The sequence below is a fragment of the Silurus meridionalis genome, chromosome 18 (genome assembly GCF_014805685.1).
Source record: "Silurus meridionalis isolate SWU-2019-XX chromosome 18, ASM1480568v1, whole genome shotgun sequence".
Taxonomy (NCBI): domain Eukaryota; kingdom Metazoa; phylum Chordata; class Actinopteri; order Siluriformes; family Siluridae; genus Silurus; species Silurus meridionalis.
The window spans coordinates 64,982-80,930 of record NC_060901.1 but is presented as its reverse complement, the minus strand read 5'-3'; the positions used below and the strand labels follow the sequence as shown (position 1 = coordinate 80,930).

Here is a 15,949-nt window from a genome sequence, read left to right as displayed (position 1 = left end):
AATCTCCTTTTTTTTTAGGTCCCATTGACTTTTTTCCATTATTCCTTGTGTCCAATTGTCTTGTGTAAAATTCTGAATTATAGACAACAAATTGTAGTTATTTAAGGCATAGCATTTATGTAAAAAAAAAAAAACTTTTATCAACAAGCTATTAAAATCAATCAGTTGAGTTTTACCTGATTATTGGACTGACTGACTTTTTATAAATCTGCCTGAAATGTTTGTAGGCTGAGCCTGTACCATGCCGTCCAATATCACCTAAAGAATTACATTGTTTGTTTGTTTATTTATACATTTTTTTTAATCAGTAGTAATGTTAGAAAACACTCCTATCAAAAAACCTACCTAGCAATAGACCAGACCACAGAGTTGCGTGTGGCAGGAAGTACCTGGTCAAGTTTTCAATGAATGTTGGGGCGTAATAGCTGTTTTCTTCCCCATTTAGGTCAAGAGGTGCTTTCACTATTACCTTCTGGAAGTCGCTTTCAAGGGTGTGTTTCCAACATCATTCTAAAGGAAATGTTTTGTATTATATACAATTTAAACATGAATGTTTACGTTGTGTAGCTGGAGAAGCAAGACACAGGAATTAGTTATATATGATTTATATATAGTGTATATTATTATTAATAGCACATTAATTATTTATGCTAATGCACATACAGACAATTTAGCAGGCACTTAATTTAAATCAAATTGTGGTTCAAGCAATACTTAGAAACATCATGCAAATGTTAGGGAATGTTTTCAATAAAACCTTCTTTTATGTCCTTGACTGTAAAGTTTGGACTTATGCACATGATGAAAACACACATGGTTGAGATCTCCTTTATAAAAATCCACTGCAGGTCAAGACAGAGATTCAACATAGCACCTTGCTGCAAGACTGTGTATTGTCAGCAGTCTACATATATAGCAATAACTGTTAATAACATCTTAATTACCTTGTAGTCTTCAGCAACAATGTTTTGTTCCTCAACTTCCAGTTTTCCTATTTGTTGCATCAGTGTTTGCAAGTTGTTATAGTGCCACATTGTCTCCAGTGCATGGACTACAAAACAGGACTGTGGCACTGAGGAGCACCTCATCCATCTGCTTCAGATTTTCTGAACATGCAAGTAGCCCAAATGTGTGCATTGCAAGTTTGTAATGTTTTGGCACTCTAAAATGACAGCAATAAAAACAAAAATTGGTTATGTTTCAAATGCTTTATACATTAATCTCAGTTAAAAAAAAACGACAAAAAAAAAAAAACCTACTGTTTTTTGCACAGACACTTTGCATTTTTCATTATGTGGCTTAAGCATCTATGAAGGATGGGAAAGTCAAACTTTTCTGCCTGGTATTGTCCACTGATTATTTCAAAGTACTTCTTCAGGAGATCCTCCAGACTTAGTTGGCAGAATGTAAAAGAAATAGAATTCAGAAGCACAAGGGAGCCATCACAAATGATCATAATTGGCCTTTTGACTGCCTTTTTCCCATACATTCTCATCATGTCTGTTTGGAAAGCCTGCAAGAAGTACATGACAGATGATGTTGTGTGGTCACAAGTAAGGTAGGTTGCAACTGGAAGAGGAGATGCCCCCTTGGAAAAATTACGCACAACTAATTCATACACATAGTATGGTCGACTTGTGGAGCTTCTTTTCTGAATAATACTTCCTGTTGCATCCAGATAGACAATGTCTTTTTTGCACCTTCTGTAAAATACTGACAGTGTTTTCTTCAACACAGTCTCACCCCACAGCGTCACATATCGACGCTGTGGATGTTCTCGGACGGCGTCCACATCCGACGCCGAGGGTACCCCAGCGCTTTTGACGAGAGGACGGAAACCCTTCGCCGCTTTTTGGCGCAGATGGGCGGAACCCCATTTGCGGGTTACGTTAGGGTTTGGGTTAGGGTTAGGGTTAGGGTTAGGGTTAGGGTTTGTGTTAGGGTTTGGGTTAGGGTTAGGGTTAGGCTACGGACATCTTCAGGATTTTTCGAAATTTAAAAATTATTCCTGTACACTTATTATGATAGATAATACTTTATTCAGTGTATAGGACAGCGATCTGCGTTGAAAAGTGTAGCACACGGGCTCTCAACCATCTGCGTCGGCGGAGGGGAGTTCCGTCTCTCGTCAAAAGCGAAGGGGTACCCTCGGCGTCGGATGTGGACACCGTCCGGCGCAACATCCACAGCGTCGATATGTGACGCTTTGGGGTGAACTGCCCTGTTTTCTTAGACCATAGCATTATTGCTTTTGGGTGCATCATGACCCTCTGTAGGACTTCATTGTCTGATCTGATCTTTTCATTGATTAATAGTTGTAGACTTAAAAGTTCGTTTGAATGAGGTCTTTTCAGTTGTCTTTGGGTGCATGCAATGGTTTTTAAAACCTCTTTTGTTGGTGCTTCATCCCTGCACCCAGACTGTACCACCATCTCTGGGATTTTTTGCATGGATTCCAAATATACATTTCTGGGCAGTTTGCTTTCCAGAGTTTGTGCAATAGATGAACGTGCATCTGCACTGGTGGTTCTGTGGTAAGCATCTCCTCCTCATCGGTCACTTCCACACTAACAATAATTGGGCAGTAGCCCGTACATTTGAATAAAGGTGTGTTTTTTGTGACAGCAGGGTTTTCACACTGTGTCTTTTAAAACCAAAACTGCAGTATGGGTGAATTGACCGTATTCCCTTCGCAATCACGTTTGTCCACTGTAACCCTTGAAAACATCTTCCTTTCTGATGCTTTCTTAGCTCTTGCCATTCTTTCTTGTCAATAAAAAAGAACCATGGCTCTTGTGGCAAACTACATGTAAAGAATGCGTCCTTTTCCTCACTGCTTTCTGTAGACATGTAAGCTAATTCAGCCAAGTCAGGTTCCTTGTCATGATACTGTAACACAAAAACTATTCCAATTGTAATTTCATATAAAAAGGTATATATGCATTATTATATAATTTGGCAATAAATGTTATTAATTTGATAAAATACATTTTATTTTTTGATTTATTTACTTATTTATTTATTTAGTTAGTTAGTTAGTTAGTTAGTTAGTTAGTTAGTAAATGTTGAACCTGTGTATAGAACATTCTGCTGTATGTGATAATTTCACATTTCTCAGAGTGCACATTTTTGAGGCAAATGTTTTAAATGACTTGAGTCCTTTTTTTAATCATAATAATTTTTTTCCCTATGCATATTTGTGTAATTGTCATCTTGTATTTCATATCAGACTGCTAGTTGTTTTGATGTGATAGAATATCTAAAATATTGAAGATAGAGCTTGCATTTAATATTATGCAAGTACAGCTTTCTATGAATATACAGTCTGTATAGAAATGAATGACTTCTCAAACATAAAATAATCACATTTTGTTGCTTTTATGCTAGAATTGAAAACAGACACAGTTTTGTTTTACCCGGCTGTATTCACTCAGTTCAACCTATTACATTGCAATGAAAGATACTGTATAAAAGCAAAAACACTGTTATAAATAAATAAATAAAAATAAATAAATAAATAAATTACTGAATTCTGACTGAAAAAAGTTAAATAGCATTGCCAACTTGCAAACTGTGCACATTTTGGCCATTTTCTTTGCAGAACTGCCCAAGTTCAGTTACATTTTATGGTAACCGTTTGTTGACTGCAGTCTTCAAATCATTGTACAGATTTTCGATTATTGTTGAGGCCAAATAATAACAATTGAATCGTATCTGATCATAACACCTTTTTCCATGTGTCCTCAGAATCTTTACGGTGCATTTAACAAAACTCATTTATGACTGCCGGATTTAGGTTACAAAACATTTTGTACAAAGGGGTGATCCTTTTTCCAGCTCAGTGTTTCTTCTTTTTCTTTTTTTCTTTTGCAGTCATGTTGGTCTTCTATCTTTCATTTGGGTGTTATAAGTTGCATTGAGTACAGCTTACTAAAACGTACAGCAGAGTACAGTACAGCTTACTAAAAGAAAAACTGTGTCTGTCTTTATTTCAGACTGCAAAGCAACACAATGTGATTCTTTTAAAGGGAAATTATTATTTTTATACCCAATTTTGTACTGAAGCAAAAACCAAGATGTTTTTTTAAATATATATTTCATTTGACTACCTTTTCTTCTGAAGATTCAGGTTTTTTTTCAGAACAAGGACTGTTACCCTTTAAAACTGTTGTCAAATTCTCCCAAGAGCCCTGAAAGTAACCATTATCAACAACACAAAGTAAACCCTTAGTAATAACTAAACATGGAACATGCTAATTTTATCTTTTACTTCATAATATAGACAATTACCCTCTGATCAGGAAATGCTGATTTGCATTCAAGGTGTTGAACAAGTTTATCTTTTCAAAATAAGTGGATAAGTGGAGGCCAATTACTGTCTCCCACATTTCTCCTATCCTAAATCATTCCAGATGTGTAAATAATACACATAACAGTGCAACACCATGCAATGCTAAACAGTTTCTATGTTATTTAATTTATTAATACTTAAAAAGTATACTCTATTGCGTATTGAACAGCTAGTGCAGTTATAGTCATTCAAATGTTTTTCAATAAGAAGACTGGACCTAATATAATGTCATATAATACAATGCACACTATTATTGATAATATGCATCCTCTATCAATATCATTTTGGTTAATTGTAGTGCATACTCTAACAATCATTTGAATTTTTCACATTGCACACAATGTGGCACAGTTACCATAACAACAACTTATGACAGACAAATTACCAAGGAGGAACTGTTTTCTTCAGAAGCTCTTTCCTCATATCTCACTTTTGAGCTGCTCTTGTTCCCTGATGAAAAGTTAAGAATAAATTTGTTCATTTCAAAATATGATCATGAGTAACGTTATTTGACATTAAAACTATATTTGTACAAACTTTAAAGTACATTAGAAACTTTTAACTTTAGCAATAATTGCATTTTTTTACAGAAGAGAAAATAAATTCCAAAGATGTGCAGTGGCTTTGCGAATTTTTAGCCGATTCAAGAGTGTATTGGGCATTTCCAAATCTTTGCAGACATCTCCCCATAAACCAGATTCATTATAAATACTGTTGTTATTCATATTGACACCAGGTACAGAACATTTTGAGATGCTTTGCAATATTTGGTCCAGGTTTATGGTAAGAGTCCTTGACTATAAAATGACGTAGAACAATAGAAAAACAGGTTTTAGTAAAAAAATATATGTATAAATATATATAAAACAATATATATATATTCCCTTGTGTATATATTTGCCTTTCCAAAAATAGTGAAGGTGCAGGTTCTGAAATAAACACACACAAACATACACAGACACACCCACCTTTAAACAAACCCTAGTTTCTGAACATTTATAAATACAAATTTATTTCAACTAAAATACAAAATAATATAATAATAATATTAATAATAATAATAATAATCATAATATTAATATTAATAATGATTTATTATTATTATTATTATTATTATTATTATTATTATTATTATTATTAACACTGACATTCATTGCAGAGAATAGATCATGCATTTTGTCTCACTTGTTTGAAAATTAGTTCAGAGATTGCTATTTTATAACTGGGTCACTAGCTGACCCTAATCAGCGTTCAAGTCAAATGAATAAACTGAATTAAAAATGTTAAAGTTCAGTTCTTTATGCGTGCAGGTATGCATTTATACATCTAAAATTTATTTTTGGCAAAACTTTGTCGACATTTTAAGCAGTTACATTTGTTTTGTTTTGTAATTATTTTCAGTTGTTCAAGTCACTGTAGCTTCTCAATTTGCATTTTCCCTGACACTTTAAAAAAAAGTCAAACGATGAAAGTTGACTGGTTTTTATATGATTTTTACACAGTGTTCATGAGCCGTGGCAAAATGCTTGCGGGAGCGGGCGGGAGTGGGTCACTGCTCGAATAAGAGTCAAGTCTTGTGGGGATGCCCAGTTGTTGTGTATTTCACTTATTTTTTACTAAAATAATCTTTGGTACTCCTCTAAGTCTGTTTTTGACTTGCCATGGGGGTCCCTGATACGTTATGGGGGTCCCGGATATCCCCAGCCCCCCTCAAAAGCACTGGTAACAGTCCCGCACAGGGCTCCACATGAAGGTGATTATATATATTACCAGCAACCACGCAAATAGTTAGATAAATACATTTTTAACAAATATATATATATATATATATATATATATATATATATATATATATATATATATATATATATAGGTTGTAATAGCGTATTTTTCTTAATTAAATAGCAAATTACCTTGGCAAAAATCAACACATACCTGTGCCTATGATTACTCATCCTTTATCCTGAATGTTGTCAACCTTTCCATGCAAAGAAATGCTAATCGATGCTTTAATGGCTCCACATCATCACAAAAAAGATTTACAGCATGTGAAAGCCTATCACTGTCTTAGAATAGTGACTAACTGCCTAATGAAAGCAAACTTTTGTCAACTGTGGTTCACTCAATGGTTCAAAATACATACGAAGTAAAAGTAACTTAAAAACACAATAGATAAACAAAAACTGGCTAAAAAAGTACATCAAAGAAATGACTGCAGAATAGACTGCAGACAAAACACAGCAGAATTATATATATATATATATATATATATATATATATATATATATATATATATATATATATATATATATATTAAATCAAAATAAGAAATAGCTTTATTCAATTCAATTAAATTCAGTTCATGTTTATTTGTATAGCGCTTTTAACAATGAACATTGTCTCAAAGCAGCTTTACACAGATAATGTGGTGATTAAATGTAAATATGTTCTTTGTAAGTAAGTTTGTCCCTGATGAGCAACTGTGGCAAGGAAAAACTCCCCGAGATGGCATAAGGAAGAAACCTTGAGAGGAACCAGACTCAAGAGGAACCCATCCTCATCTGGGTTGCACCAAATGTCCATTTGAAGCATATATACAAAGTTGCGGGGTACAGTGATGATGATCAGAAGCAAACTGCACTCCCGAGTCAGTGCAGCAGACCGCCAAAGCCAACTACAGTCCAATCCGTCCTCAAAAGCACCCGTTCTACTCCGGAATTATATGGAACCACCCAAGGTGTTGATGAGAGACCGTCCCAAACTGCACAGAAGTGTGAAGATCCACGGAGGGGAGAGGGGCAGGAACAGTGGTCACTGAAACCTCAGGAGCATGTTTAACTCGACCGAGAGAGAGAGAGAGAGAGAGAGAGAGAGAGAGAGAAGGATATGGATTATTAAGTGTAACTATCGGTGTATGAAAGTTAATGTCACTGTGCAGTTTGGACTCTGGCAAGACTCGCTATGGCAGCATAACTAAAAGGGAGAACCAGAAGGTAACACAGACATGAGGGATCTCTGGGATAAAAGACGACCCACCACACCACCGTCAACAAACCCGAGTGAACGTGTGAATGTGATGGGACGACAGCATACAAATATCCCAGTTCACCAAACACTCTATATCCATGCTCCCTCCAGATCTGTGCCTTTACCTAAGAAAAAAAATCTACTGATAAAAGGCTTGACTAAATAAATAAGTTTTCAACCTCGACTTGAACACTGAGACTGTGTCTGAGTCCCGAACACTGATTGGAAGGCTGTTCCATAACTGTGGGGTTTATAACAGAAAGATCTGCCCCCTGCTGTAGTCTTCATTATTTGAGGAACCAACAGATAGCCAGCACCTTTTGATCTAAGTAGGCGTGGAGGATCATACTGGTACAGAAGTTCACTCAGATACTGCGGTGCGAGACCGTTAAGTGCTTTATATGTCAGTAGTAATATTTTATAATCAATGCGAGATTTGATTGGGAGCCAGTGTAGACTGATTAAAACAGGGGTGATGTGGTCGTATTTCCTAGATCTAGTGAGGACCCTTGCTGCTGCATTCTGGACTAACTGAAGCTTATTTCTGCACTTACTCCAACACCCAGACAGTAAAGCGTTACAGTAGTCTAATCTAGAAGTAACAAAAGCATGAACTAGTTTTTCTGCATCCTGTAACGACGTCATATTTCTAATTTTGTCAATATTTTTAAGGTGAAAGAAGGCGATCCTGGTGATATTATTCACGTGAGACTCAAAGGAAAGACTCGGGTCAATAATCACACCAAGGTCTTTGACAGCCGTACATGCTGAAACAGAAACACCATCCAGAGATGCTACGAAATCAGAAAGTTTATTTCTAGCTGCATGTGGTCCCAGTTAAAGTACTTCCGTCTTATCTGAGTTGAGCAGAAGAAAGTTATTAAGCATCCACTGTCTAATGTCCTTTACACACTTCTCAACATTGTTAAGCTGATCTCTCTCATCTGGCTTTGCTGAAATATACAACTGTGTATCATTAGCATAGCAATGGAAGCGAATCCCATGTTTATGAATGATTTCACCAAGAGGCAGCATATATAAAGAGAAAAGCAGTGGGCCTAAGACAGATCCTTGAGGAACACCAAACTTTACCTCATAGAGTGTGGAGAACTCACCATTTACATCAACAAACTGATAGCAATCAGTCAAATAAGACCTGAGCCAAGAGAGAGCTGTTCCCTTTATTCCAACAACGTTCTCAAGTCTAGCAAACAGTATAGTGTGATCAATGGTGTCAAAAGCTGCACTAAGGTTGAGCAAAACAAGTAAAGAGACAAAACCCTGATCAGAGGCCAATAACAGGTCATTTACCACCTTAACTAGCGCTGTCTCTGTGCTATGATGAGGCCGAAATCCTGACTGATACATTTCAAAAATGTTATTCCATAAGTAGGTGTGAGCATAACTGCTGTGCTACAACCTTTTCTAAAATTTTGGATATAAAGGGGAGATTTGATATCGGTCTGTAGTTGGACAACTGACATGGGTCAAGGTCAGGTTTTTCTTAATAAGGGGTGGATAACTGCCAGTTTGAAGGATTTAGGTACATAACCAGTGCTAATGGAAGAGTTAATTATTTTTAAAACAGGTTTGATAATCTCTGGAGTTATCTGTTTAAAGAAACTAGTAGGCAAGGGATCGAGAATACAGGTTGATGGTTTTGATGAGGAGATTAATGAAATTAAGTCATTCTCATGAATTATTGCCAAGCACGATTGCAATTACAATGAATTTGTGTTGGTGACAGAAGCCTCCAGTTGCTCATTAAAAAAATAAAGGAATGTGAAATAAAAAAAATGAATAAAAAATAGTTAATTCACATTTTTGTAAAGATAAGTAAATAAATAAATTGTATTACTGCTCAGAAAAGTACAGATAAAAGTGATATTGGACATTATTTATTTTATTGAACAATGGGGAAAGCATTTAATGGTTCATGAGATCAACAGAGGTAAATATAATATGTACATTTCAAACAAATGGTAAAAAAGCTAGTAAAATTTAATAAAAGAGGACAAAAAGAATTCTGGAAAGTTATATTTGATGAAATCTAGGAGAAAATATTGACCTGGTTAAACTTATTAATGGCTTGCAGCCTGTTAAATACCCAAATTCAGAACACATAAATTATCTTGTTTGTTAAAAAATACATATTATTTCATAAATAGTAATATAATAATGTTACTATAATAATAACAATATTATAGTAATGTTATTATTATTATTATTATTATAAATATTAACAATAATTATTATTATTATTGTAGGTCCTAATAATAATAATAATAATAATAATAATAATAATAATAATAATAATAATAATAATAATAACATATAATATCATTATTGTTTCGGTGTGAGTATAAACATAGTTTTGGACAGGGGAAAAAAAACCTTGTTATGTTTTTATTTTTTTTCTAATTTTTTTCTCTTTATTTATATATATATATATATATATTTTGTCCAGAAAGCTTGTAATCTATTACAGTCCTCATGCTTCTGCAGAACTCAGTTGTGACATTCTGCCACAGACTCTATTGCAGCTTAGTCCTATAGTAGTTTAATGATAATTAAAATGCATTTTATTTGGCACCTTTCAAGACTCAGTGACACCTTACAAGCACAGGATTGATTGAGTGATTGATTGATTAATTGAATGCAATACAACCAACAATTTGTGATATTGATTATGATAAACAAACATTAGATAAAAATAGATAAATGTAATTTCCAAACAATAAAACAAAATCTTAATATAATAGGATAATTTTAGGTGTGTGAATCAGTGCACAGAAGAGAGTCAATAAATGTCCATGTCCAAGGTGCTGAAGTCAAAGTAGATACTGTTGTGCAGTCTGGAGGATTCTTGATTGAGTGTGGAAAAAAAAAAAAGCAAAAAAATACACTTTTTTTTTTGCATTTGAAAAAAGAGTACAGTAGAAAATCTTAAAAATCAAAACACTAATTGACAGAGTAAATCTGAATGAGAAACATTTGAAAGATTGAGCAAACCTATAAAGAATTATGTTTTATGAGTGTTTGAATGTGGAACATGATTGAAAATGCACCTGAGGTTTGGAGTGATTTTGCCTTTAGTTTTCTCCAAAACTCCACAGTAAAATGAGTTGAAATTTAAGAAAATAATAAACAGGGACACTGTAAATAAGAATAATTTGTAAGATTGAGAAACCTATAAAGAAAAATGTGTTATGAGTGTTTAAATATGGAACATGTTTGAAAATGCAGTGATGCTTGGAGTGATATTTGCCTTTACTTTTATCTAAAACTCCACAATAAAATGAGTTGAAATAAGAATAAGATTTATTTTAAAAATTGAGCAAACCTATAAAGAAAAATGTTTTATGAGTGTTTGAAGGTGGAACATGATAAATGTTTTTTTTTTACAGAAACACCTTTCTGAAGCGTCTTTACATGTATTTTGACCACCGCCCACCACCCGTACCATAAGTGCACGAGTAGACGTGCAACACTAAACAAAGTGCAGCTGCTTAACCGTGTATTTTCAACATGCGGCTGCTTAACAGCAGTTATTTAAACCCCTCACTTCCACACTCTCACCGTCCGTTATTGTTGGTATGTGTTGGGTCACGGCGGTTGTTGTTATCGCTCATGCGTATCCCGGTACGTGACTTCCCACTCGGACTCTGCACTCTCTCAACGGCTGCTCTTTTCTTCCCAAAGCGCATCCCGGATTCCCCCCCCATCCTGCCGTTGTTAATGCTATGCTTTTGCTGCTCATCCCACGTTCTCCCGTGTGCTGTTCAGCGCCGAGCTTCTACCGAGCGCACCCGTGGATTATATACACAGACTGCCTCTTTTCAGTGTGGGACTTAGTGGACCGCGCTCCCAGAGCGCACCACCGGATTATTCACTCTCAAGGCGAGTGTTTGGCTCTGCCCTGTGTTGCAATAACCTGTTTTGCTCTCACTTCGGCTTTTGCCTCATGTTCATTGCATAACATTTAACAACAAAAGGCATAAGTGCACCAACTAACAGCAGAGATTCACCAGTATACAATACAAACCCCCATCCATTCTCCATACAAACCTTTATAATATTCTCCAACAAACACAAAGATCGCTCACAAAATCACTAAAACGTGCGGGGTGAAGTTCGTTTTTACAAAAAGCTAACCAGTGTCAACATTAAATTCTCGAGTCATTTCACTCTGACACACAGCTCTGAAAAGTGTCCTACACCTGTAGCATCTGTAAGCCTTCATTTTACCACCACTTCCATGAGTTCTTCTGCGGCTTCACAGCGCCGATCGAGATAACCGACGTTAAGCGGCAAATTTGCCCCCTTGTGCTCGAGATATTAGGGTTCGGCGACATAAAAGAATCGACATAACCGATGAGAAAATGCTAAGACAAAGCGAAAATTTGGTTTGTCTGGTGGCGACTGTGGTGAAGGAAAAACTCCCTGAGATGTCATAAGGAAGAAACCTTACAGTTGAACGTTGTTGAAGTACAGAAGCTGCTGCCGATGTCCCTGATTCCGTAATGCATCTAATGCGGCCACTAAGAATCAGTTGGAAAGCTTTTATCTTTGGTTGTATTTTATGCTTCACCACAAGAGGAAGATTCACAGTTTTCCACTCATGATAAGTTTCCTCTGTGTCATCACAGTCACCGCTCTCAGCATACGACATCATGCAACCAAAAATCCATAAGATCAGTAAAGAGGACTGTTGTGAGTCCTGTGCTGTGTTTTTACTGACACACCGGGGTGAGTACAATTTCCTGATCAACGTACAGCATACAACCTTCCTTACATTTGGTCCTTCCAACCGGATAGCGTGACAATAGATTGACGGAGTAACAACAGCGACTCAGAGATCTGCATAGGGATGGAAAATCTGATCCTATTTTACATCTGTGACTTACAACATATCTCCCTTTACAGTTTTATACAATTTTATACGTTCTATTGCCCTTTTGTGTGTGTGTTTGTGTGTGTGTGTGTGTGTGTGTGTGTGTGTACTGTTGAGATTGAAATGGCTGCACATCAATATGAATGGTCATAGATAGATAGATGATAGATAGATAGATAGATAGATAGATAGATAGATAGATAGATAGATAGATAGATAGATAGATAGATAGATAGATAGATAGATAGATAGATAGATAGATAGATAGATAGATACAACTTTATTGTCATTGCATTGTACAGGTACACAGCAACAAAATGCAGTTTGGCATCTACCAGAAGTGCAAAATGTAGCAGTCGTGCAAAAGTGCAGATAAATATCTAGCATATTTACAGCAGTGGTATATATATGAAGTATATACAGTGAATAAATATAAAGGTTATTTCAGTGCAGAGATGTGTGGACATTCAGAAGTACAGTGAATAAATATAGAGGTGTACAGTAATTAAGAAAAATGTGCAGAAATGAAAGGTTACAAGATCACAAGATTATGGCATTAAGGAGTAGCAAGCTGAATAAACAGTCTACTATATATAAAAAAATATATATATATAAATATATACACATACATTATATACACAGATTAATGTGAAATGTTGGGCAGAATGTACAGTATTGATAAATATACATACAGATATAAAAAGTGCAGATGTAATGAGGAGTGAAAAAGATATAATATGTAGTATGTACATGTATTGTACAGAGGTTATATACAGTCTTTTGTTTGTGTTTGTTTTGTAGTGATTTAGCGGTGTAGTGTTGAGTTCAGTAGTGTGATGGTGGATGGAAAAAAGCTGTCCCTGAACCTGCTGGTTCTGGTGCGTAAGTTCCTGTATCTTCTTCCTGATTGAAGGAGTTCAAACAGTTTATGACTGGGATGTGAAGAGTCCTTGATGATGCTGTGAGCTCTGCGCAGACATCTGCTGTGGTGAAGGTGTTCAATGGCAGGTAGTTGGTGCCAGTAATGCATTGGGCGGTTTTGACCACCCTTTGCAGTGCTACGTTCACACAGTGGGGCCTCCGTACCATACAGTGATGGAGTTGGTCAGGATGCTCTCAATGATGCAGCGGTAGAAGCTCGTTAAAATCCCCGGGGACAGATGAGATTTCTTGAGACTTCTCAAGAAGTACAGGCGTTGTTGTGCTTTTTTTACCAGAGCTGACGTGTTCTGCTGCCAGGACAGATCCTCAGAGATGTGAACTCCCAGGAACTTAAAGCTGGAGACTCCCTTTACCTCGGTTCCATTGATGTTGACTGGTAGATGTCTCCTGCTGTTGGATTTCCGGAAGTCCACAATGAGCTCTTTGGTCTTTGTGGCGTTGAGAGTCAGGTTGTTGGTGGCACACCATGCTGCCAGATTACGGATCTCTTCCTGTAGGCCGATTCGTCGTTGTTGTCGATCTGGCCGACCACGGTGGTGTCATTTGCATACTTGATGAAGATGTTGGAGTTATGCAGAGGAGCACAATCGTGGGTGAACAGGGTGTAGAGCAGTGGGCTCAGAACACAGCCCTGCAGTATGCCAGTGTTCAGAATTAGGGTTGAGGATACCTGGTTTCCCAACCTGACAGATTGAGGTCTGTTGGTGAGAAAGTCCAGAATCCATCTGCAAGTGGAGGTGCAGATACCCAGTTCACTGAGCTTAGTGATCAGTACAGTGGGAGGACTGTATTGAACGCAGAGCTAAAGTCAATGAATAGCATTCTGATGTACGTGTTGCTTTTATCCAGGTGGGTGAGAGCAGAATGAAGAGCCATGGAAACTGCATCCTCTGTTGACCTGTTCCGGCGATAGGCAAACTGGTATGGGTCCAGTGTAGGTGGTAGACCTGCAGTGAGGTGATACAGGACCAGTTTCTCAAAGCACTTCATAGCAATGGGGGTGAGTGCAACCGGGCGAAAGTCATTCAGGCATTTAGCAGCTGAGTGCTTAGGCACTGGTATGATAGTAGTGGTCTTCAGGCATGTTGGTACCGTGGCTTGGGCCAGTGACAGGTTGAAAATGTCAGTAAAAACCTGTGCCAGTTGTCCAGCGCATGCTCTGAGAACACGTCCCGGTATGCCGTCCGGGCCAGCTGCTTTTCGTGCATCCACTCTGCTGAACACTGAATAGACGTCCGTTGTTGAGATTGAAAGTGGGCTGTAAGCAGTAGCAGAGTCCGTGGTTGGTGTAAAATGTCCTGTGCTTTGGTCAAAACGAGCAAAAAAGTGATTAAGTTCATCCGGAAGGCACTGCTGGTTGGTTGAGCTGTTGGTTTGTAGTCCGTGATTGACTGGATGCCTTTCCACATGCGTCTGGGGTCAGAGTTGTGGAAGTGCTCTTCTATGTGGTGTTTAAATGTGAGCTTTGCTTTCCTGATGCCTCTTTTCAGGTTGGCCCTGGCTCTGTTGTAGTCCTCTGCACTGCCAGATTTAAAGGCAGCATCTCTTGCTTTCAACAGGAGACGGACTTCAGAGTTCATCCACGGCTTCTGATTAGGAAAGCATTTCACGTGTTTGAAAGTAGTGACATTGTCAATGCACGTGTTAATATGGTCCAAAACAGATGATGTGTAACTGTCCATGTCTGTGTGAGAGTCCAGTGTGGCCTGTGAAGCGAACATGTTCCAGTCAGTATCCTGAAACTGTTGTTGTAGAGAAGAAATGGCTCCCTCTGGCCATACCTTTACTGTCCTCACAGCTGGTTTCACACGTTTGATTAGTGGTGTGTATTTGGGTAGCATGAACAAAGAGAGGTGATCAGACTGACCCAGGTGGGGGAGGGGAATGGCTGTGTATGCCCCAGGTATGTTTGTGTATACCTGGTCCAGTGTTTTGTCCCCTCTAGTAGAGCAGGAGACGTTGCGGTGAAATTTTGGTAAAACAGATTTCAGGTTGGAGTGGTTGAAATCTCCAGCGACAATGATAGCTCCTTGAGGATTCGGAATGTACACTGCAGTCACAACAATGGCTGAGAATTCTCTCGGTAAATAAAAGGGTCTGCACTTAATCATCAAATACTCTAAATGAACAGAGCAATGACTTTCAGTAACAGTAGAGTCCGTGCACCATGAGTTGTTAACATAAATGCACAGACCTCCACCTCTGCGCTTACCAGAGTCCTCTGCTGTCCTGTCCGCCCGATAAACACTGCGACCCTCGAGCTCAATGGCGCTGCTGGGAATGTTGTCGTTGAGCCATGTTTCCGTGAAAATCATGACATTACATTCCTTAATCCGTTTGTGTGATGATATCCGGAGCAGCAACTCATCCATTTTATTAGCAAGAGACCGTACATTGGCAAGGAAGACGCTTGGAATCGATGGTTGATGCGGGTTTAGCCTTAGCTTAGCCCTGATGCCGCCTCGCTTCCCCCTCCTTTGTTTACGGTCTCGCCGCCGGCGCTGTGTTCTCGCTGACTGTAGAACAAGAGCTTGTCTGCTACCTGGTCATCAATATGAATGTTAACTCAATATCAATATCCAAACATGTAGAACAAAAGCCTTTAATGATCAGCAGCTCATTTCTATGCAGACTGTATGAATAGAGTCTGAATGAAGATCTGAGTTTAGCAGGTGTCTCTCAAACAGGGGGAGGAGAAAAGGATCAGACACTGTCTCAGATAAATGTTTGTAGGA

General features: G+C 37.6%; 1 protein-coding gene and 1 long non-coding RNA gene across 2 annotated transcripts in view; both read left to right on the top strand.

The window, feature by feature from the left end:
- LOC124401076 (antigen WC1.1-like) overlaps positions 1–15,949 on the top strand; it is an 88,377-nt gene that overhangs the window by 21,643 nt on the left and 50,785 nt on the right. The gene's annotated exons all lie outside the window — the stretch shown is intronic.
- LOC124400898 overlaps positions 1–15,949 on the top strand; it is a 33,240-nt gene that overhangs the window by 5,665 nt on the left and 11,626 nt on the right. The gene's annotated exons all lie outside the window — the stretch shown is intronic.